A 25044-nucleotide genomic window follows, 5' to 3' on the forward strand; every position below is an offset into this window, starting at 1 on the left:
TTGAAGCTGATACCATTAATGTCCTCGGAAAAGATAACGTTTGTTCAGGGTCCAAAATTGGGGAAAAGTCGTACTTTCATGTGTGTCTTGCGGACTTCCTGTTGGATTTAGGTCAGGGGTGTCAGCGAATGATTTGTAGATCTTGATGAGATGAATAATTGAGTTTTGGTTCAATCTCTCTACAACACTCCTGCGGGCCGTGGCGGCCATATTCATTACACAGGTGGCGCTCTCAAGCACATTTTGGCACTTTGGGGGTTAATTTTTACATTTTATCAAATTTTTGACCAGACCTGATGTGCGTGTCAAATTTGGTGAGTTTTTGAGCATGTTTAGGGGGTCAAATTCAGGGTTTAAGTGGCGTAATAATAAGAAAGAAAGAAAGAAAGAAAGAAACAGAGCAGATACAAGAGGATCTTCGCCCCTTTGGGCCTCAGGCCCTAATTAGGGTTAAAACTAAAAATTCTCATCCTCACACCGTTGAGATTTGATGTTTCGCCATGACAGAGGAAGTTGCCATAACTTTATTGTAAATGCTCCAGTCTGCACCAAACTTTACATGTTTGATAAGACTCGGCCTGAACACATGTACATGACAGTATTCCATCAGTGATGCAAACTGGCTGAATAGCGCCCCTTACGAAATTTAAGCACAGCAGCCCCAGCAGCAGGCAAAATAGTGGACAAAGGGAGTGATGTTTATCTCCTTCTTGCACTGTCTGAACACAGGCCGGGTCTGAAGACATACAACGTGCACGGAGGCACGAAGGCCCGTTCAACGCTGCTTGCAGCTTTAATTATTATGCCACTTAAACCCTAAATTTGACCCCCTAAACATGCTCAAAAACTCACCAAATTTGACACGCACATCAGGTCTGGTCACAAATTTGATAAAATGTAAAAATTAACCCCCAAAGTGCCAAAATGTGCTTGAGAGTGCCACCTATGTAACTAATGTGGCCGCCACGGCCCGTAGGAATGTCGTAGAGAGATCGAACCAAAACTCAATTATTCATCTCATCAAGACCTACAAATCATACACCAACAGCCCTGACCTAAATCCAACAGGAAGTCTGCAATACACACATGAAAGTACGACTTTTCCCCAATTTTGGACCCGAACAAATGCTATCTCCTCCAAGGGCGTTAATGGTATTGGCTTCAAACTTTAATACATGACTTATGACACTGTGCTGAACAAAAGTTGTTAAAAACTTTGTAATAACTCGAATGGTTTAGATTTTATAAGCCCTGAAAGTTGCTGTGCCACATCACACTTACAATGTGAACCAATGGGGAGGCAATCTCTGGGCATGGACTTTGTGTCAAACTGATGCTTCTGACATTTAAACTATAAGTCTGACCACTTTCAAACCTGTATCAATGGATTCGCGACGAAATTTCCTACTGTAATATGATTTTTAATGTAAGATTTGGCCAAAGTCATGGGATTTATGAGGATATTTCACAAGAAGAGTACTCTGAAATCCTGCTCTCCAACTGCTCCTGGTGATGTCACTCTCTCAGTGCTGTGACACAATACACACTCATTATCAAATCACAGGAGGAGCAAGAAAAGACTTTAAAACTCACACTCTAATATCTCCAAAACAGTAAAAGATAGAAAATACATGTAAATTCAAGATTTGTAGGTCAGTGTCTCGTGACTCATTTAAAGTTCAAATGAAGTTTGTATCCAAAACTATGTGGAAGCAGTAAATGATCAAAAAAGTGTGGGTTTGCTCACACTCTCCATTCAAATATATTTATAGTATTTTCTGTGTCCAGCTGCAGTTACTTGTCTCTCCACACCTGACACTACACATTTCAATCAAACTTTCACCAGGTCATGTGGGTTAAAATCTGTACTTTTCTAAAAAATAGACTTGATGAAAATTAGGAAATTAACTTCTTTTACAACCAAACTCATTAAGAGTTTTCAATTTACTAATTGAAATTCAAGTGAAAGGGCCAAAAACTTAATTTTGATGACACAGGTGTGAGCAGACAGACATGTCTCACCCCGCAGAAAATTCTCATCCTCACACCGTTGAGATTTGATTTTTCACCACGACAGAGGAAGTTGCTATGACTTTATTGTACATGCTCTAGTCTGCCCCAAACTTTACATGTATAGCACCCCCTACAAAATTGCAGCAAAGCAGCCCCAGCAGCAGGCAAAATAGTGGACAAAGGAAGTGATGTTTATCTCCTTCTTGCACTGTCTGAAAACAGCCTGGGTCTGAGGACATCTACATGCCCATGACAGAAGCTCTTCGACTGCGCCGCAGCCCAACAAGGGCCCGTTCAACGCTGCTTGCAGCTTTAATTGTTGCTGGATTGTGTTCACAGGCAACATTTTTCCTAATGAACGCAGTGCTACATCTATATACTGCACAGACATTGGAGGGAAAAGGAGGTTTAGGCAGCAAAGCCACTTTGGTGGTTAAAAGTTGCATGTTTTCTAATACATGAATTAACATCTCATTATATTGGGAGAAAATGTAGTTCAGGTGGCATTAAGTCTCCTGCACGATGTATTTTCTGTTTTTTTGTAGTTTATAAAAATAATTTCAAGGAGACGGGTTGTGCAAATCATTGACATGTTGTAAAACACTTACAAGTTACCTATTTTAGGTGTGAGGACTCGTTGAAATCTCTGAACACAGGACTTACAGCTACAGATCTGAAACTCATACCTATCCCTCCCTATCTAATGTAATCATTCAAGTTACTAGATAACCTGTAAAATATTTCTGCATCTGTCTGAAACTAGCCCAAGCTAAATTTCTCTCAATGCTAGTCCTATAAATTCCATATACATGTGATGTGAAATACATCAATTGGTTTATCCTATCAGCGTGACTGTGGAGTCTGTGGCCCAGTGACTGGATTGAATATATATATATATATATATATATATATATATATATATATATATATATATATGTATATTGACACATGGAAAATGTGTAGCCCTGTAAACATTTATACAAATTTTGAAAAAAATATTTGATGCATTGCTCCACAATGTTAGTCAACCACACTAAATCTAGAAGCTTTAGTTTATGTTGTCATTTTTTAAATGCCCTGAACACTCAAAACAAGAAAAGCACTGCTTTTTAATATGCAACTGTGACACAATACTGATAATGAGATTGTTTACTTAAAATATCCAAAGCCCCAATGTAAAATCCCAAAAAAGTAGTAATCACTGGACAATAGAGCATGTAAATATTATCAGTCAGTAAATGTTAGCACAACTGCTTCTTGGGACATATGAGTCTTTCTTATATCAGATCATACCAGCTTTCTGAGTTGCTTTAGAATTAATTTTATCATACTTTAAATAATATACTGTGAGTACGCTGTGATCATATGAGCTGACGTTGAACTTGGCCACCCTGCTGTCATATCCTTGCTGGAGCATCTTAAAATGGAGGAGTATCACTGTATCCTCCTGCCAGTCTGATATGTTCAGCCAGCCTCTGGCAGGGAGATGACTTGAGCGCACTGACCTTTCCTTATCACTGTGGTGGAAAGCTGAGGACCCTTATCCAGGGTCCCTGTCGGTGCAGCCACAGGGTAGTCAGGGTCTGATAACAAAGCTGGCCCACAGCTGTGACCCTCAAGTCCATCACAACTTTGGGTGGACTGAACAGATGTGAGGAGGAGGTTAGACGTCCTGGACTGCATGCTGAAGTTCGGACAGCAAAGTCAGTTTGACAGACAAATTATATCATATCTGGCAACTAATGGTACATTTAGTATTACTGCAATAAACAAACAAGACCATCACCAAAAACATTTACAGTCTCTGTGGGCTTCATTTTACACTGAGGGCCACCAGGAACTGTTGTCACTACCAGATCATTCCTCCCTGTTGCATCAGCATCCTCAGTCACATTTAATAATGCATTACCTCTGCTGCACTCTGCTTCAAAAACTCATGTCAGTTGTACAATGATAATGACTAAATCTGAAATGAATACTCAAGGATAGTAATCAAAGGATAATTCTGCTTCATTACAATTTATTTATTCTGATTTTGTTGTTTTTTTTATCATTCCTATCAGTAGTAATAATATACACATCAAGTCAATAGCAGACACGGTGACATCAGTAAAAAAGAAACACAAGCAGTCAGATGATCATGCAGTTTAGAAATAAACACAGGTTAGTCAAACTTATTAAGAAGAAAAAACAAAGATGAACAGTAAAATTATTACCTAAACTGTCCGTTGTAAACATCCTTCACAGTTTATGGGTCTGTCCTCACCAGAAAAACAACAACAGCAATCATTTGTTCAAATGCTCGAAACTGCTCATGTTTACATTTTGATCACAAGTAACCTCTTCTAGTTGTGATGAGAGAATCTCATCACAACTAGTTGAGAATTTGGACAGCTGTCTGTTTGAAAAGTAAATGTAGCATTGCATTGTTATAGGTCAGGGGCAATGGTCGGGCATGTGACGTTAACACAGGAGACCACTGAGGAGAGAAGCTCAAAGGTCTACTTACTAGCTTTTCAGCTGCATCTCCATTGTCTCATCTTCTTCAGCAAATGGAGATGTCATCACATGACATGAGTGTGGAATTTCAGTCATGATAACTTGGTATTATGGCATTATAGAGGCACACAGTTTTCTTCTTCAATGAGGAATTATTAGTGACATTTCGGGTGTGCTCACATTCAGTTTGACCTCAAAATAAAGAGGCTTGTTTCCATTCTGATCCAGTCCGATCCAGTCTTTCCAGTCTGATCGTCTGACTGCTCGGTTTCTTAACCTGTTGTAGCGACTACACCATGTCCCCAGAAATCATCTATTAACTTGGTACCTAGAAACAACTGGCAAAAACCATAAAACTAAGACCCAAATTCTAAAACCAAAATTATCCTTTACATATGCTGCAGTTGACAAATAATTATACAGTCAACCATATATGAGGGGGGACCAAAAAATTCTCAGCAGCCATCAATAGCACGGCAGTAGGTTGCAGTATTGCAGTATTGGATTTGCCACTTGGTAGCACAGCCTACAGCATGGTGAAACTAAAATTGAAACTGAAAGGGGGAAGATTCGCCACTGTGGAAGAAATCTAGGGATCACAGGAGGCTCTGGACACAGTGACAACAGATGACTACAGGAAATGTTTTCAGGGATGGGAAAAGCACTGGGTCAAGTGTATTTCATCTCAAGGAGAGTACCTCAAGGGGATTAGAAAGGTGCTCCTGTAAGATTTACAATGACAGTGTTTTTAACAATTACAGGAATTTTTGGGGCCCTATATATCAGAGGAGGCTTGTCCACAGAGACAGAGGAGGTTGCTCCTCCTCTATGTTTGAGAGGCAAGATGGGGGTCAAAATATAAAAAAGAGTAATTGGTTGAAATAAACAATTACCAAATCTCAGTATCATTTATAAAATGTATGTGAAGTGGTGGGTGGGGACAGAGGAGGACAGGCCCCTGCTGTACTCCTCTGGGCAAGATACCTCATATCAATTTAATTCTACTTCATTTTTTTCATGCTAATTTGTTATTGGCCAAAACACGTAAAATGACGATCCGAGGGAAGACGTCTTCCATCACCAATCAACAAGCAGAATATAATATTGACACTGAACAATACTGAATACAATATTGAATTGACATTCATCTGCAGTTCTCTACCACTGTATGGTAAAGCAATAGTCCAAATTTCCTTTTTTCAAAGTTAGCGGTTATGTTTCCTTTCTTTTATTGAGCAGTAGATAGACGCCTGCATTAGCCAATGCAACAGTTGGCTTGTTGTAACAGCCCTGAAGGACTATTAAGGATTGGAGAATGGATTTGGATTGGGGGGCGCAGCAGCAGCAGGATGCCGTCGGGGAGCAAATGGAGAGCTCTGCTCTGCTGGAGCAGCCTTGAGTGTCGCTGACTCAGCTGTCCGGGCTGGACCCATAGCGGGACTATAGTGACGTGCTGTGGCCTGACATGCTGCTGCTCTGAAGTGAACTCCTCTCAACAACAATAGAAAGTTAATAACACAATTTAAATGAAACAACTGGGAGAGTTAGCTTGTTTGTCATTGTTGCTAATGATATCAGACTTAACCAGCAGCGACAAAATTCTGTTAAACAAACAAGATGACCAGCAGCCACAAATGGACATTAGGACATGGATACTTCATCTCCATGAAAGAAAGAAGAAGACATCAGATAACACAAGTCAGATACACCTTCTTGCCCTCTGTCTCTTTGGTCGCTAATTTAATCTCTGATGGTTAAATGTCTCCCTGTGTGGCTGTTGAATGTGAATTTATATCCTTAATAAGAATGCAGCAGAGATCATATAATGTGCTGTAGGCAGTTTGCTTGTTGAAGAGTTACAGTGAGCTGTCTGCACTCATTCATTCATTTGGAATTGATCCAGTTTTTAATTGAGTGGTTGTTCAGTCACCTGTTGATGTGTGATTTGTGAATGAGTGTGCAGGAGGTCTAGCTACTTGTTGTGACAATTTCTTCAGTTGGTTTTTAAGCTGAGTCGTATATTGAGGTATAAGCATAAAGTAACTAGAATAACAAGTGACATGAAAATGTGCACTTCTTTGTTTAGAAACAATATGTACATGCTAAATGTCTTTAAAGAAGCAACCTTCTTACCACTTAGGGGTTTTTGTTTTTGAAAGCGAATTGTTTTACTGGCATATATACATGTATGTATATATGTGTGTATGTGTATTAGGCTATATATATATGAGTGGCGGCTGGTGACTCAAAAAATTGGGGAGGACAGGAGGAAAACCAACATGGAATCTTACAACAAACTGCATCAAACTATATCATTGTCCCCCACCTGATGAAATTGGAGGGGTGGGTGGCAATTTTATATGCCAATAAATCAATTTGTTTTCAAAAACAAAAACCCCTGACTGGTGAAAAGGCTGCTTCTTTAAAGACATTTAGCATATACATATTGTTTCCAAATAAAGAAGTGCTCATTTTAGCCGTGGAGTGGTTCAGCATGTCTCATTTTGTCAACAAAATGAAATTCAAATTTATAGTGTTGTTCTATTGTGACAACAAATTTATGTTCTCATCAAAAACAGACAACATATCACATGATTTACACATGTTTCCTGTGTATTTTCTTAATATACAGAAATATATAAAGTACCACAAAGCTTATAATGTGATACAGGTACAGATCAGTGCTGAATACAAGAAAGATTGAACACTAAAAACATTCACAGATCTAAAAGTATAGGTTCACATCAGAAAGTATTGATGCATGTATCAAATACATGACTTACACACTCTTATCTATGTGCATGACATGAAAAATATATTCTACAAAGCTGACATGTTAACACTAGGGGTGCAATGGATCACAAAACTCACAAATAAAAGAGACAAATAAAACTTTGTTTTCCATTTATTCTGTAACACACTTACAGCAAGGAACTTTTTCCCATGGTCTTAAATGAAAACAACATAAAATCTTAAAATATATAAATATTCAAAGCTCAATTACTGTTAAATTAAATTGAAATATGAAGCACAATATCTTTCTCTTTTAAACACGGTAGTGAATGAAACAGCCTGTGTCCACATCATCACTCATTAACTTGATGATAACTTAGAAACATGAACACACGTCTTGTCCTGCAACCTGTTGAACGAGCCACCACACAAACATCCACCAGGAAAAGTGCACTGCTAACGTCAGTTAGCAGCTACATAGCTAATTAGCTGCTCAGCTGCAGCACATTTAACAGCAGATAAATGAACCTGCAAATGTCACTTCAGACCCGTTAGATGCTCTTCAAAATCCCTGTTAGCAACACGCTGTCTGTCCACGACTTGTACTTACAGCAGTTTGTTTACATTGTCTTAAATGAGACATTACAGTTTGCAATTAATCCGCAGTTCACATGCTTGCCGGACTGTAGGTGGCGATCTGTATGGATTACGGATCAACTACGATCTGTTACACCACTAGTTAGCACTTGTTATTCTAGTTACTTTATGCTTATTACTCAATATATGACTCAGCTTAAAAACCAACTGAAGAAATTGTCACAACAAGTAGCCAGACCTCCTGCACACCCATTCACAAATCACACAACATCAACAGGTGACTGAACAACCACTCAATTAAAAACTGGATCAATTCCAAGTGAATGAGTGAGTGCAGACAGCTCACTGTAACTTCAACAAGCAAACTACCTACAGCACATTATATGATCTCTGCTGCATTCTTGTTAAGGAGATAAATTCACACAACAGCCACACAGAGAGACATTTAACCATCAGAGAAGAAATTAGCGACCAAAGACACAGAGAGAGAGAAGCTGTATCTGACTTGTGTTATCTGACGTCTTCTTCTTTCTTTCATTGAGATGAAGTATCCATGTCATAATGTCCATTTGCAGCTGTTGGTCATCTTGTTTGTTAGTTAACAGAACTTTATGGCTGCTGGTTAACCAGTCTGATATAATTAGCAACAATGACAAACAAGCTAACTCTCCTGGTTGTTTCTCCGGTTGCTTCTCTCTCCAGCGGCATCCTGCAGCTGCTGTGCTGCACAGTCCAGATCCATTCTCCCGTTAGCTTGACAACAGTCCTTAACAGTCCTTCCGTGCATGTATAAAGAGTCCTTCAGGCTGCTACAACAAGCTAACTGTTGCATTGGCTAATGCAAGGAGCTATCTACTGCTCATTATCTACTGCTGCTACTCTGCCTTACAATGGAGAGAACTGAAGATCAAATCTGGAAACTATCATTGGACCAACGCGATGTCAATTTTGCATTCTGGTTGTTGATTGGTTAGGGAGGATGTCCTCCCTTGGAGTGTCATTTTACGAGTCTTGGCCAATCATAGATTACAATGAAAAAAAAGTACATTAAATCGATGTAAGAGATCCCGCCCTGCAGAGGACAGCAGGAGCCCGTCCTCCTCTGTCCCCCACTCTCCCCCACTGCCCCCCACCACCACTTCACACAGACTGCCCTTTCTCCTCCTACCCCGCAGGTGTCGCTGTTGAAGCATTTTAAACAGAATTTCAATAATGGTTTTTTTCCAAAGAAGAGAGAAAAAATATTTTATAAATAATACTGAGATTCGGTTTCAACAAAATATTCTTTTTTATATTTTGATCTCCGTCTTCCGCTCAAAAAATAGAGGAGCAACCTCCTCTACCTCTATGGACCAGCCTCCACTGATATATATATGTATGTATGTGTATATATGTGTGTGTGTGTGTGTGTGTGTGTGTGTGTGTATGTATGTATATATATATGTATGCATATATGTATATATTAGAGATGTGCAGAGGGCCCAGTATTTGTATCTGTACTTGTTGAGGCAGCAAAATTATTTGTATTTGTATTCGACAAAAAGTGAAAAGAGGCTTAAAAATCCTGTTTTTAATATGCTTTAATTTTAGAAAATTAAATTGTTACAATAAGTGTTCATGAATAAACTTAGATCATAGATCATAGACGACTGCACTGACTGCTGAGCTAAAACTTTACTCACCGCCTCATTGCAGACAGACCTCTACCTATTTATACACCCATAACACAGAGACAGCACACCATGTAACATGTAGGGAAGAACTTCAAAGGCGATTCTTGCTTTGCACTTTTCATTTATTGCCTATTTTTTACAACCTACCTTTGTGGAAAGGAGAAGGGGAACAAGAGGTTATGGAGAGTCCCTGGGAGCACTTTGTGTGTGTCAGTAGCTCAGCTTTATGTCTGGGGAACACCCCCAACTCCAGGAGTGATGTCCAAATTAGGAAATGTGCATCATGTAGTAGGTGGATGTTTACTCCCCTCGTTGAGACCCGCTGATAGGTGTAACAGCAGAGCAGAGGACAGAAACTGAGATAGCGATGTAACTGACCTGCATGCTGGTATTTGACATGGATTTTTTTTCCTGAAAACAAATATTGTTTAAAAATATTTGTATGAAATAAATATTCGTAAAAAACCCACTATTCGTGCTTTGCCAAATAATGTATTTGTATTCAGGCACATCCCTAGTATATATGTTTGTGTGTATATACATACGTACATACATATATGTATATATATATATATTTGTATATATATACAGTAGTATGTAAGCTAGTCTAATGTAGGCAGCTGTGACGGTGCTTATAATGTACTTCAATGTTGTTTTGTAGTGAGCACATTGGTGACACCATGTTACCTGGCCTGGTAAATCCTGTCTTGTTCTGCAAAGAGCATGCAATTCCCTTGTGTGCAGCAGATACATATTTAGCATGTTTTCTAAGGACAGAACAAAGGAAATGCTCTTGTGTTTGCATTGCAATTCTTAGGGCACAGTGTTACCATAGTTTTTATGTTTATCCTAATTCATCAATGAGCAGGGGAAGCTTTGAGGAGCTGACAGAGAATCATTGAAAAACAGCCTTTGTGGGGGGAAAAAAACAAAAATGGAGCATTGAAATTCTGCACCAGAGGAAAGATAGAGAGGAGGGGAGCTTTGAACCAGTTGGCTGTCAGTCTTTTTCTGTGTTTTTGTGTTAGGAGATGAGTGAGAGTTCCCTGTTCCTCCTCCATGCTACCTCTCCCCAGAGTCTGGGCAAACCCACTGCACAGGTTGGAGAAAAGTTGAGTTTGTGGACTTTGAAAGTGGAAAAAAAAACTACCTTGCTTTTGAACTTTCACAGCAACATGCACAACAGCCATACCTCAGCAGAGTGTGCATGGGAATAAAAATATAAAGTCAAATAACCTGAGAGTGTAGCACACAGTCAGGGAGGACAGCTGTGTTCTTCTACTCATCATTTGAAATTTACTGCTGGGTTTATTTTCTTCACTTTCACTATTTCAGCTTTTCACTTCAGCAGATGTTTTTCTGTTTGCCACTGGGTCTCCATTATACACCACCTACCACATGATGGCCACTCTTACATGACACATTCATACACCATTGTATATGTGTCGGTGTGTGTCTGTGTGACATAGATACTATACTGTTTTGAGGTTTTGTACTTAAGTGTCCTTTTTACTCAACTAGTTACTGGTTACTTTAGTCTGAGAGGGGCCAATCTGCATAATAATTACTTTTAGTTTTGGTACGTTTAAGAACATTTTGCAGCTTATTCTTCAGTGTTTTTAGTAAAATTTGAAATGCAGGACTTGTACTTGTTATGAGTATTTATGAATTGTGGTATCAGTACTTTTTCTTTTAAGGGATCTGGGTACTTCATCCACCACTGAACTGTATATAGAACAATTAAAAGGAATGTACTTCAAATGAAAAGCTGCAGTTATTGATATGAAATACAATACATTGTTTAATATATTCCACAATATGATAAAATATATATCAATAAGGTCCTGAAATGTATACAAACCCTCTGATCAATCAGAGTACAGTAGTCTCCATAGACATGGTATAAAATATTACATGTATGGTGTGTGAATATGTGAACAATGTGAGAATATAATATATACCTTATCTTTTAACAGGTCTGAGGCCAGTGTTTGAGTGATTGTCACTGTTAGAGCTCTAATGACCCACTAGACTAGTCTTATCGTTTTTATCACTATCTAAGCACTATGGCTGTCCAAACGTGGATATTCACCAGCAGCCCTGAATGCCTCCATTTGTCTCAACTTCTGTGTGGCCACATCTCTAAATCACTCCCCTCTGAAACATCTATAACACAGGAGCAGTTTGAAACAGAAGTGAGGGCCCGAAATGGTTCGCCTGATTGGTTCCACACTACAGTAGCTGAGCTCCAGCCGGTGGAAGAGAAAACGAGGGCGAGAGTGAGAAAGTCGCGGCCTGGAGAATAACAGGCAGCAGCATATAACGAGCCTCATCCTCCAGCTTCATTAGAGAGGAGGAGTCCCTAACCCCGAGGGGAGAGGGGCTATTCCCACAGTGCCCATTGCACTTTTTAACAAGCCCCTGTTCCAGACACAGCCCACTAGAGATTTGTCCAGTCCACCTGATTTGTCAAGTCCAGCCCACTAGCACGTTTTAGTTTAAACAGGAATCCACCCCAGATTATGGTGGTCCTGTGGGAATTGGCGTAGTCTCCTCTGACACTGCCTGCTTGTGTTTGCAAACAAGGCCAGGGTCTCTGCAGTAAACAAGGTATTAGGAGCTAAAGAGCCACTGCCTCATACAGCACATATATTACCTCAGCACAAGTCAGCAACAGCTTGTTTAAACTGCCACTGCTGTGCCTGCATAACCCAAAGACAACAGCATGTGTTTGAACTTGAAGTTGGACTAAATTGTGAGGATGTTATTGCTGAAAATGTCACTTTTTAATGACTGATTCTACAGATTACAAATCGTCTTTTTTGCCACGTATTATCATAAACACATATTTAGTGTGGGCTTCACTTCATCACTTCATTAAGATGTTCACGGATACCTGTAAATATCACTTCCCTTATTTCCTCCTGATCTTTCCACAAGCTGCAGGCTTCATGTTCCAAAACAACATTATCATAGTGACAGCGTGCCGCAATCCATTTACTAGAGGGGTCTCCGTAATAGCTCTCCAGGTATGTTTAGCTCATATTCGCAACAACTGCTTCTCCTAACAGAAGGAGGAGACGCGCACAGTAATCACTCTGTTTTCTCAGAGAAAATGCTGTTATTATTCAAACTTCACTGTGAATAATTGAGCAAGTGAATGTGCTGGGAAGGGCCCAGAAATGACACAGTAAGTGTGTGTGTATGTGTGTGTGTGCCTTCTTAGCATTCGCCTGCTGCCTTCCCTTTGAGGAGCAGCCATTACTAATCGCTAAGAAATTTCCTCCCTTTCCTACCTGCGGGCCTGTCAGGCCGTAAATGAAAAGGAATTAAGTAGAAATCCATACGTTTCCAAGCCTCCTTCTATCAGCACCCGCCTGAACCACCATGCCGTATATCATTAGAGGAGCAAATTAAACATTAGCGCTTCGGCTGCTGCTAGTTTGGGCTAATTGCTAATCAGCAGTAAAAGTTGCCAGGCACGGAATATTGCTTACCATAAGCTAAAGGTAATTTGCTTCTCAAGAAGACCAGCTCGTCTGTTGTTGTCCAGAGTCCATGCCTAATTACTGCCGGAGGGTGATGACAGTCACTCAATGGAGATTAAGACCGAGGCGAAAAATGGAAATGTGCCATAATGCTGGAATGAACTAGAAGTGCTTCTGTCTGCTTTTCTTTAATTCCCTCTCTTTTTCCCTGCATGGCTTGCTGCTGAAAGAGATGGATTCTGGGAGGAGAAGTCAGAGAGGCTGTTGCTCTCTACAGCATGGCTCTGAACACAACACACAGTCATGTTTATACAATATTGCTATTTATTAATAAATCTGCTGTGCTGGAAATGTTATTTTTCAATCAGGAAGGATCCTAACTGAGTGAACCAGCCTGGGAGTATGTCAGTGGCTAAATGGAAAACAAGGAATGTTCAGTGTTTCTCCTTTAGCCACTGCATGATTCAGAAAGGAAATGAGATATAGGCTTCCCACAATTCTTTGGTCTATATTAGTCAATTCAAATTGCATGTGTTTCCAACCTACTGATTTCTTCTGAGTCTTATGATGAAGATTTGGGTTTGTGTAAAGATGACATAGAATCAACTAACGCTCTGCATATGTGCTATTTGTGATTTATTCTAACTTACTTTATTCTTTTTAATTAAACAGACTTATTTAGGTTTGTTTCTATAGATATTATTTATAACACACACAGACCAAATGCATTCACAATATTGTCTGGTCCCATGAAGACCTGGTCCCTGGCAGATAAATAATTTATTTATTAACTAATACTCATTTTTGTCATTTTTTAACTTTTTTTTAGCGTAGAAAAATGTATTCATTATTCTACACCTGTAATCATTGTGTTTATTAAAAAGTATTTTTTTTGTCTCACAGTTCCTAAAGGCTCCAACATAGTAACTTTCTTGCTAAGAGTGACTGACAATTTCTTACCAACGTTGCATCTTTGTGTCTCCTACTGTCAGTTCAGTAGCTTGTATTTCTAACTTCTTACTTTTATTCTCCTTACATTTTCAATTACACAGCGTTCAAATCGGAAACAGCCGTGTCTTAGTAACAGACCTGAGAGTTTGAAGGCTTATCAGACACTAAAACACTACACAGCAGTTTATGATACTATGAGATAGGATTTTACCAATCATTTTCTCAATTGATATTACGATTGTCAGGTGAAAAGACAATGCATTTTTCTGGACAAAAAGCCAATGCATTTCCATCACTGTAGGGTACTGGAGAAATACAATTTACTGACCTTTGACAATTTTAGATTATTCTCAAATTTGTGCCAAGTTTATAAAATTTTAAAGTTAAGTTTGGCCCCTCCTCAACTATGTGACTTTCTGTACACTTGCTCAATAAGTTCTATTAGATCCTCCAGAATATCCTCTATACAAGATTGTGCCATACCATTTCATCGCACTGCATTTGGGCAGTCAGCTTGCTCTGTGAAAGCCACAACTCAGTGGAATGCCCTACCTGATGATATAAAGAACTGTAGTTCTATCAATGCATTCAAGGCCAAATTAAAAAATCTACTAAAGACCAATCAGCTGTGTTACCACTGAGTCTAGTTTACATTATTCATTTCTAATTGACATTGTGGGAGTATGTGATGTGCTGTTGTGTGTAGCTTTGTATTTTGTATGGTGTGTTCTGTGTATTTTTTTTGTTTGTTTGGTTTTTTTTTGTTGTTTTTTTTTGCTTTGTACTGTTTGTTGTTGTGCTGTTGTATGTTTTGATTGTGGGGGACTACGGATGCAAATTAGCTTTGAGCTAACTCTGGTGCAGTGCATCTTTAATGTTTAAAACTGCACACTGTCCAAATCAATAAATCAAAAAAAAAAAAAGATCAAATTACACCTTAATTGTGCACACATTATCATCATGATTGATTGATTGATTGATTGATTGACATTAATGTTCACTTGCACATTGAACACTGAACATGGCCTACAGACCAAAGAAAAGTGGTTAGGAGAGGAGAAAGGATGTAATTTTTTAACAATGAGTTTACCCAGAAATAATTAGTCTTTTAGTCTAATGTGAGCATTATCATCATGTCATCATCATGTGAGCCCAATGTCATTTGTCATCTGATTCCTTCTCTTCATTAAAGTGATTTCTCAATCATTTCCTGTTAGATTCTGCTGATCATCATCCTACTTGCCATACCTGCAGTAGATGCCACACCACAGATATGCTGGCTGCTTTACTGAGTGTTGTTTGGTCTATGCTCTGTGGTGAATACACCCTCATGTAAGCTGTCCTTCATGTTTCCAGAGCCCAGGGCTGTAGAGCAAGTGATAAAGATCAGAGGCTGGCATGGTTATAACGGCCTAGGCCACGCTTATCATAATTAACTATCTCTCATTGCTTCTCTACAGTTTCACGTAACAACTAAGATATCTGTTTTTCAGGTTTCAACTCATATTGAAGGACGTTGCTGGTATACTGTAGACACAAGTTGTCAATGGCCAATTAAGCAAACTGCATCCACTGATGAAGACAATGTGATATGACTAAAAGCTCTGCAACAAGGAAATAATTGGACTTTGAATTGACATTGTTTTGTCAAAAACAACTATTATTGTTTGTGAAATGGCCTTGAAATTCTATTTTATCTCTGGATTGTTTTGAATGGATGTTCCATTAAACAAATTATTACTTACAAAACTATTAATTACAAAATATTAATTACCCTGAAAAAAGGTCACACGTTTTAACTTCAGAGTATTGGGTTTATGTTTCCTCTATATAAATGGGGGTCCTCTCAATGCACCGTAAGTTCTTTCTTTCTTCACTAAGGATCTAGTGGAGAGGGTTAAATATGGTCATTTTACTCTGGGCTGGTTGCGCCCCTGACTGAAATAAAATTTAAATGTAACCTGGATTTAAAAAACAAAACAAAAACAAAACTCTTGACCTACAAGCATGAAGCATTCTCACCTGCAAATCAGTTCTCCTGATTTGTAGGTAAGAAGACAGGGAAATGTCATTCCTGCTTTTCAGGAAGGAACTTCCATTATATTATGACTGGATGATACTGACCCACCCAACATCAGCCTCATATAATGTTCTCTCTGTTCAAGAGCATAACTGCAGAAGAGTCATAATTCACATGACCGCTAAAAGGTCCTTGTCAGGGAAACATAGACATACTGTACGTTGTATATAGGCATTTGAACAAACCGATCTTGTTGTTCTTCATGGAAGGACACATCTGGAACTGACACATGGATTGCTCTGCTGTTGAATGGGGTCTCATTTACCTACTGGCCCACCCAAATATCATGGGGGAAAAGGCCAATATCAGCCTCATATAATGTTCTAATCCTGTGCAAGAAAATTACTTCTTGTAAGTGTGCGTGCTTTTCTGTGTGTGTGTGTGTGTGTGTGTGTGTGTGTGTGTCTGTGTGTGTGTGTGTATCAATGCCTGTCTCCCTTATTTCAAAGTTCAAAATAGCTCCAAACCAAAATGTACAGCAACCAGATACTGGACGATGGAGAGGAGATGTAGGTGTCTTTGCCGTGAAGAGCAGCCTGGTTGGATCCCGGTACAGTTCAATCAATACATCGTTATAGATCGTAATCACGTGAAGCGTATAATCGCCTAAAACCTATCAATTATAGAGAGAGAGATAGCCAGGGCCTCCAAATCCTGGCCTGCAGCCCTCTTCCTCCTTGGATTAGGATCTGAGATTGGGTCAGGATCATAGGGGCTGCGCCCAGGCCGACCAGATATCAGATTAATGACCACTCCAGGGGCACACATCTCAGCCAGCAGTTAGAAGGAGAGGGAGCAGCGAGTTACTGCAAAATAAATAATACATCATTTGGTCTGGGAGCTGACATAATTATCACCTAAGACACAGGCTCTCTGGCCAGTGCATGAAATATTTCATAGACAGAGTGATATCTGTCTGTTTGGAAAGCACAGTTCAGATAAATGTGACATAAGAAAGACAGAGACTTCATCAGTAAGACCTGTAGTAAAACATTGTTTTCACTGAGATAAAGTAGTTTCCATTAATTAGTACTTATGGATTAATTTAAAAATATATACGAAGACGAATGCTATTCAGTTCATACAAGCTTTCTTCAGCCATACCAGGCAAACACAGAATGAAATAACAGAAGGTGCATATATAGAAATTCAAGTAATCATCCTCAGTGTAAAACATATGTGCATTCCTAACATAAGAGCTAATACTCTATCTAATACTATGTTGCCTTATGGTATATATGGGCTGAAAATTGATGATAACTGATACAGTGCACTGTATAGAGAACCACAATGAAGTAAGAAAACTTCATTCAAAATCACATAATCTTTTGCAATAATGGAAATTTCTAGAAATTCAACCTTGGAACATAAACTTCCTCAATAATATGCCATGTGGTTCACTCCATATGTCTGGCTAAGGTTAGTAAAACATAAAACATAAAAAACATCTAATATTATTGTGTATACCTTTTTAGACAACATATTATCACCTTATAAAACTGTTAGCTAAAATGTTAGCAAACAGTTGCCTATTTACTCATCCAACATGCACAGACCATCATTATAATCTCATTGGAGTTTCCACCTGATGAATGTAATACTTTTGTAATACTGTAAAACTTTTTAGCTTTGTTTTGGTCTCCACCAACTCCTGAGAAAAATATCTGGCTTTTAAGCTGCTAAATGTTCCTCTATGTTCACCAGCTAGTCGCTACCTTTCTCTGTTTGCTGTTTGGTGCTGGGCAGGTAGTGTACAGTGAATTTATCAAAGCTTTTGAACTGAAAACAACTGCCTGCTGCTGCTGGAAGTGGGGTTAATGACAGGAGAGAGACTGAACCAAAACAGTAATCCTGTGGGCCATAAAACCAAAACAATGAGCTAAAAGATGCTAGAGCGTTTAAGAGCAACATACTATAGTGTACATTGTTGACTGATGCTGTTGCTCTTCATGGAAGGACATGTCTGGGACTAACATATGGATTGTTCTACTGTTGAGTTGGGCCTTATTGTCCTGACCCTCAGCAAAAACAGTGAAACCGGGCCACAGTGTGCTGCAGATCATAAAGATGTGTATTGACCTGCCGTTTATGACCAAGCTGGTAAGCAATTCGCATTCCCCTGCTGAAACACCTTGTTGCCAACAGCAAGGCAATTAAAGTCATAGTAAGTCATTTCACATGCATGTCTCTGCAGCTGAAATCTCCAATCACGAGACTGCCTGTGAGGTGAGGCTCTCTCATTTCCTACAACTGCCATATGTGGATGGGGAGGCCTCCTGCTTCCAGCTCCCCTCCACCCTCTGCTTTCACTAAAAAATGAAAAACAGTCTGATGGTTATGGGAAATCCAACTACAAAAACAAATATGTATATTTTCAATTTATCTCACCTCCCATACCTGTCTGTGCTCCCCACAAGCCTTGGCATCTCTCCTAGCTGCCCCTCCACTATTTAAATTCAGAATTCCTAAGCGGATTTTCTCAATTTAGCCATACTTTTAATCTTTGGCGAAATGAGTGATGACTTCTTTCAATAAAAAAAAAAAAAAAAAAACTGACAGGCTTACAGCGCACACCGGCGGATTAGTTTCCCGTGGAGATGAGGTTTTCCTTTGTGCCGCTGTGTGTCTGTTTGATGGGGTTTAACAGGAAGCGTTGGTGCTGAAATTGGATGCAGCAGGGATCGTGGGTAGATGGCCTGGGTTCGATACAGACCCCCACACTGCAACTTTGCCCTGTGCCTTTTCCTTCATTTTCCTTTCCCTCGGGTCCAGTGACTGAGCCTTTAAACACTCATAGACTGACTGACACACAAATACACACACCTACACATACAAATACAAACAGAAATACTGCTTCTAAACACCATACACAAAGTAGCACACACACTGGCACATATGCTGTAAGGAATATGCACACCCCTCCAAAGCACCTGCTTTGAACAGTCCAGTAGAGTATTAAATCCCACCTGCTCCATAATCTATTGGATAGTCCACACTTTGTTGTGCTGGCTGCTCACTACCTTTCATTACACAACAGTGGAGCACCACAGCCTGTTCATCATCCTGCTAAAACAGGGCTGCCCCCCCATTAAATTCACACAAATATTTGGAAGTGCAATCTTCTTTTATTTTCATTATCAATGTTATATATATATTACACTATAGAACTAACTATAGAGCAGGCAAAAAACTCTGAGTAATAATAATAAAATTAATTAATTAATTAAAATTAATAATCAAATAAACCAAACATTTTCATTATCAATCTTACCATTATTGTTGAAATAAATAAATATATATACAGTACTGTGTAAAACTTTTAGGAACTAAAAGTAAAGTGAGAATGCTTACAAAAATATTAGTATAAATTGTTTTAATTTATCAATTAACTTCTTACAAAGTTGTGAAAACAACAGAAACCTAAATGAAATCAATATTTGCTGTGAGCAGCTTTGCCTTTAAAACAGCAGCAGTTCTCCTCAGTACACTTTAACACAGTTTCTCATGGTAACTTGCAGGTAGGTTGTTGTAACCATCCTGGTGAAAGAATGTTCTTCTGTGTATTTATTATTTAGGCCATCTCAGGTGCTTCTTCATGTAATCCCAGATTGACTCCATGATGTTGAGATCAGGGCTCTGTGGGGGCCATACCATAACATCTGTTGCAGGACTCATCATTCTTCTTGTTGCTGAAAATAGTTCTTTATGATTCTAGCTGTATGCTTGGGGTCATTGTCATATCATGAATAAATTTGGGACCGATCAGACACCTCCCTGATGGTATTGCATAATGGATAAGAATCTAAACATCTAGGGTGCCTAAAACTTTTGCACAGTACTGTATATATAAGAAAAGCTGAACTGTTCAATTAGTCACACATAACAGAAGAAAAGTCACAAAACTTTATATACTTTTTACAGAACTATAGAACAGGCAAAAAAAAAACCCCAACAAAAAACGAACAAAACACACACACATACAAGTATTTGAAAGTTCAATTGTCTTCAGTAAAATAAACCAAAGAAATATATTTTCATTATCAAGGTGATTTTGTGACAAGTGATTCTGGGGACACCATACTGTATAAGAGTAAAGTTATTGAATTTTTATATCCCTAAAATTATGCAAAAGCACATTTTTCCAAACTAAGTGTTGTAGTGTAACCAACAGGTGTCCATTGATGTGTGAAGTGATTTTGGGGACACCCTACTGTGTAAGAGTGAAGTTACTGAATATTCTTGTAGGAATTTTTTTTGGTGTTGCACTTTTTAGATGGTCCGTGTGCACTCTTCTCACAGCTGGCTGTACATGGAGACCAATGTTATTAGTCCAACTCAGAGGATGGCTCGTTTTGTTGAAAATTAGGTTGTAGTTCGTTTTCTATCTTAGTACGGTAGGAAAGAGGTGTCATTTGTATTTTAACAATGTTTCGCTTATGAGTTATTGATCTGGGAAGTTTAAATCTGTGAATATATTTCCAGCTTTATCGAGGTGCTGTCTTCGTGCCCCCTGCAGCACTTGGTGTGCGTGTGCGTGGCGGCAGCACTATGCTAAAACAATGTACATACTGTCTGCCATCACTGCCACACAACAATACTCAACATTACATGGATGGTGAATAGTAACTTTGATGGCAGTGTGTTAAAGGCAGCACCATTTCATTCTTAAAATGAAAGAAGATAGCTGATGTGATAATTGGATTGGATCTATAGGAGATCAGATGTGTTGGATAACCTTGCCTGACAAGCACTATAGTGTGGAAAACATCCTCTGATGGTTGATTGAGCCTGGTGGCTGGTCGCTGGACTAATCAGTGGGAGGAGCTGCTGGTTCCAAAACAACAATTTGCAAGTGTTCTTAGAAAGGTAAGTTTAACATTTTGGGAAATACACTTATTTGTTTTCTTTCCAAGTTTGAGATGAGAAGATGGATATCTCATGTCTGTATGTTTGGTACAGAACTGAATTCCTGACGTAGGAGGAAACAGATAGACTGGCTCTGTCAAAAGTTCAAAAATACACCTACCAGCACCTCTAAAGCCCACTAATTAACAAATTGTGTCTTGTTTACTGAATCTGTACATTAATAGAAATGTATTAACAACCATTTGTGGTTTTAGGGGGAGCTAGGTGGCCAGCACTTCTGTGCAGTGTCTCCGGTTGCAGCGCAGGTTAAGCACAAGATTTGGCTTTGGTCTCCCAGCTGCTGTACACATTAAACAAATAAAAATACATGCGAATCAGTGAGCTTTACAGGTGTTTGTAGGTGTATTTTTGAACTTTGGAGAGAGGCAGGCCAGCTTTGTACTTAACGCACAGACATAAGATTGAATGTTTTATGAAGATTCTACACAGTGTAATCTTTAGCTTCAGCTCACTGTTAGCAGCATACACAAGAAAATTTTAACCTTGGATTGGATGATTTTAGCTAAAATGCTTTTTGGGAGGTGTAGCTGACATTTCACCTTGTATGTTTGACCTTCTATAAAAGAACCAGATGTTTTCCACCGCAACTGTGAGAGTTTAATGTCTCCACTTTGCACTCTGCTGTATGTACTGTTTAGATGATCACATGACTTGCCACCTCTTAGAACCCCTGAACCTTGCGAACAACTATTTAGGGTGTTATAGATGAAAAAAAAGGTCAATTAAGTGAAATTTAAACATCTGTATCATTTAAATTATTTCCATTCCTGGTAGCAATGTCAGGTCATCAATGTCACTGGTTGACCAGTTTTCCAGGCTTACACGCTTTGCAAGACATTCTAGCAATGATTCCCCAGGAGCTGCCTTATTTTTCAGGAGCAAAGACCATGTGACCTGGTGAGTGCTTTGTCCTTCCTGTTAAGTGCAGGAAAGAGTCCCTGTTGATGTCAGAATCTGTGAGTCATCTATAAAGCATTCTTGAAATGATGTCTGTCTCAAGTCAATACTTATGGAATCCCCACAAGACCGATGGTGACAGTACCCACTGCATGTAGCTAAAGGTCCAGGACCAGGGTCATAACAGATGGGCTTAGCTAGGCTGGGCTCAGACAGTCTGAGACACTTGGCTTGGTGTTACTGGATGCCTGGGGTTAGCCAACAGAAGCCGTGCTCTCTGACTGGGTATCTATGGCCCACCATTATTCCTATACCTCCTTAATCCTATATAGAGGCCTTAAGCTTCTTTGTTTATTCATTTGACTGTGTGGGTGCCATATCCCAAAGCTGGGTGTAGGATTAGTTAGGCATTGTGTCAGTAGCTTGTGATGATGCCGGGGAGGGGGATGGGGCTGCTTGATTAAACAGAGGCAGCAGAAACAACAACACAAGCTTTCATTTGAGGAGGGACTGCACTGAAGTAGGAGGGATCCCACAAGGACATCGAGGCTGATTCTATAAAATCCATGGGATACTTTGGCTCTCTATAAGATCTGTTGACTCACTTTGGTTTGACGCAGCCTTGCTCACCAGCAGGACAGGCATTTAAGTAATTTAACAATGCACAGAGTGCTTGTGAAATAGCCATTCTCATCATTTCCTTTGATGTGTACATACATTTAACGTGAGCCAGCGCTGGCTGAGAAGCGTGACAAATTGCTTGAGAGAATTTCTTCTCTGCACGTTTTTTCATGCGGTCTGGCTGGTGGTAGGGGTAGTGCAGGGGTGGGAGATTTTGGCATTCCTTTTGGAGCTCTGCACTTGACCTACTTTTCATTAATGGGGGTGCTCTGTGAAAAAGAGCAGTTTAGCCTGTGATGAAAAGCATAATGACATTTGGTTAAAGGCAGTGGACAGAGTGGATGGAGTCCCATCCACTGACCCCAACGGGTGCCACACCTATTGTGATTGGGTGAGACTTTTGGTTGGAAGGGCTGACTGAGTGGAGAGCTAGATGAGCTTGGTGACACAAACACCTTTTGAAAAATGTTTGGTGAAAGCACTGCTGGGAGGCTTTCAATGCCCTCGCTCATGAATCCGCAAAAAGGCAATTTCCGAGATGCTCGGAACTAAAAGTCTAAAGGGGATATATTGTATGAAGAGCATTCACATCCATCATACTGAGTGGAGATGAGCTAGCCTTAGGTGGTGAGATCTCCGAAGTTTGGCTCAGGCTGAGTACAGTGACAGCAGGTGAAAGAGAGACATGTGAACACTGTCCAGAAAGAGAGAGGAGAGAAGAGAGGGAAGAGAGAAACACTACAGAGCCGTGGCAATTAGAGTCTCACTTCCGAGGTCCACCTGACATCAAAGAGAATAATTCAGGTCCCACCCTTATTCCTTTATTTTATTATGGCCATTCTGACCTCTCATTGCTGCAGCCACAATGTGTTTCACCAATTAGCCTTGCCTTGTGGATGCAGCTGATATGTTGTCAGTCCATGAAAGGTGGCACAGCATACCTAATGTTGTGTCTAAATCTGCAAATTATTCACCCCAGCACATAAATATATGATGACTGTACCTCACAGCAACATACTGGATTTCTTCAACCTCCAAGGTCATATATATAGAATGTTCAAATTGAAAATATAGATGTTTCATAATAATATTTTTGCCTGTCTTAACCATCTTCTCCTCTCCCTCTGTCTCCTTTTTCCTTCCTCTCTTATTCTCTCTTACGCTCGTATTCCCTCTCTCTCATTTGCTATTTGAAGCAACTATTAGTGTTTTAACACCACAGGAAAGCGGCTTCATTGAAATGCAATGAAAATTGCACAGAGAAGGCAAAGTTAACTAATGGGCTCAAATTTTCAAACGAATGCAAGATTAAAGTCAATTGAATCTCCCATTGGGTTTTGACTGAAACCCTTTGAAAAGAAGCCCCACAGTGGGTTTCAGAAATGAAAAATAGGGCTTGTTCTAAAATATTAATAACATTTTATACCCTCATTACAGCAAGCAATAACATTTGTTCAGAAACTTACTTCTATCTTTACCTTGAGGTGGTTCATGTGCAGCAGATAGGATGAGGAGGTGGTGTGTCTGTTCACCTCAGCCTCCTCCAGTGTGGCTCTGCAGATGTAACTCGTTGACACATCACAGGGTGGGATATCACTGCAAATAGACTATATTCATATTTGATCTGTGGCTCTTAAATGAGCTGCCTTTTCTGATACTTATTTCATTGTGAGCATTTTTGAGCCATGATCAAGTTGAAATGAATGAGAGGGAAGACATTCCCTGACAATATTATGGTGTCTTGGCTGCTAAAAAGAAGAAGAAGAAAAAAAACCATTGGGGAGCAGAACTATAGAATAACCAAACAGAAGAAAGAGAGCCGAAGCAAAGGGGGAGGGAAGAAAGGGAAAAGAAGGTGTTGTCTGACTCAAAACCTTAGAGAGAGAACCACACAGATTCCTTGGAGGGCGTTTTTTTTCCTTCCTTTGCACTATTATTTAAGGAGCACACACAGCAGATCCTGCATCAACTACGATGGCCTAGTTTTTCAACTTTATATACCATGAATTAAATATATTTTACAATACGTGCCCACATTCCCATAAATGAAGTGTGCATGATAAACGAACAACATAGAAGACATTAGGGAAAGTTGCTCTCATTCTTCGACAACAGATTCAACAACTCTTTGTCTCTGGCTTGCATTTTTGTGTGTGTGCCTTCACACACAGACGCATCTTCTCTCTCTCCCTGACTGTCTTTGGAGGATTTAAATGTGTCAAAACTCACATTCAAGACTGAGACAAAGAGCAGCAGGCCCACAGGAGTGACAGGAGGAAGATCTGAAAACTCTTCCGTCGCCTGTAATGGGCTAGAAGTCATTAAAAACATCACTGCTGGCCTAATTAAGACGGGACATCTGGTCTTTCCTCACAGAATGGATCGCAGCAGAGTACAAATAACTCCTCTATGACAAGTTGAGAGGTGTCATACATCTCAGTGATCGTCAATCAACATGGGAGTTACGGAGTACTTTCATCATTAACGAGCAAATGCTTTGTTTTTGCTGTATGAAAGAAAACAGTTAGACCAAAAAAAGAAAAAAAAGATTTGGAGGTTTTTCTGT

Source organism: Thunnus albacares, chromosome 23, assembly GCF_914725855.1.
Source record: "Thunnus albacares chromosome 23, fThuAlb1.1, whole genome shotgun sequence".
Classification (NCBI taxonomy): domain Eukaryota; kingdom Metazoa; phylum Chordata; class Actinopteri; order Scombriformes; family Scombridae; genus Thunnus; species Thunnus albacares.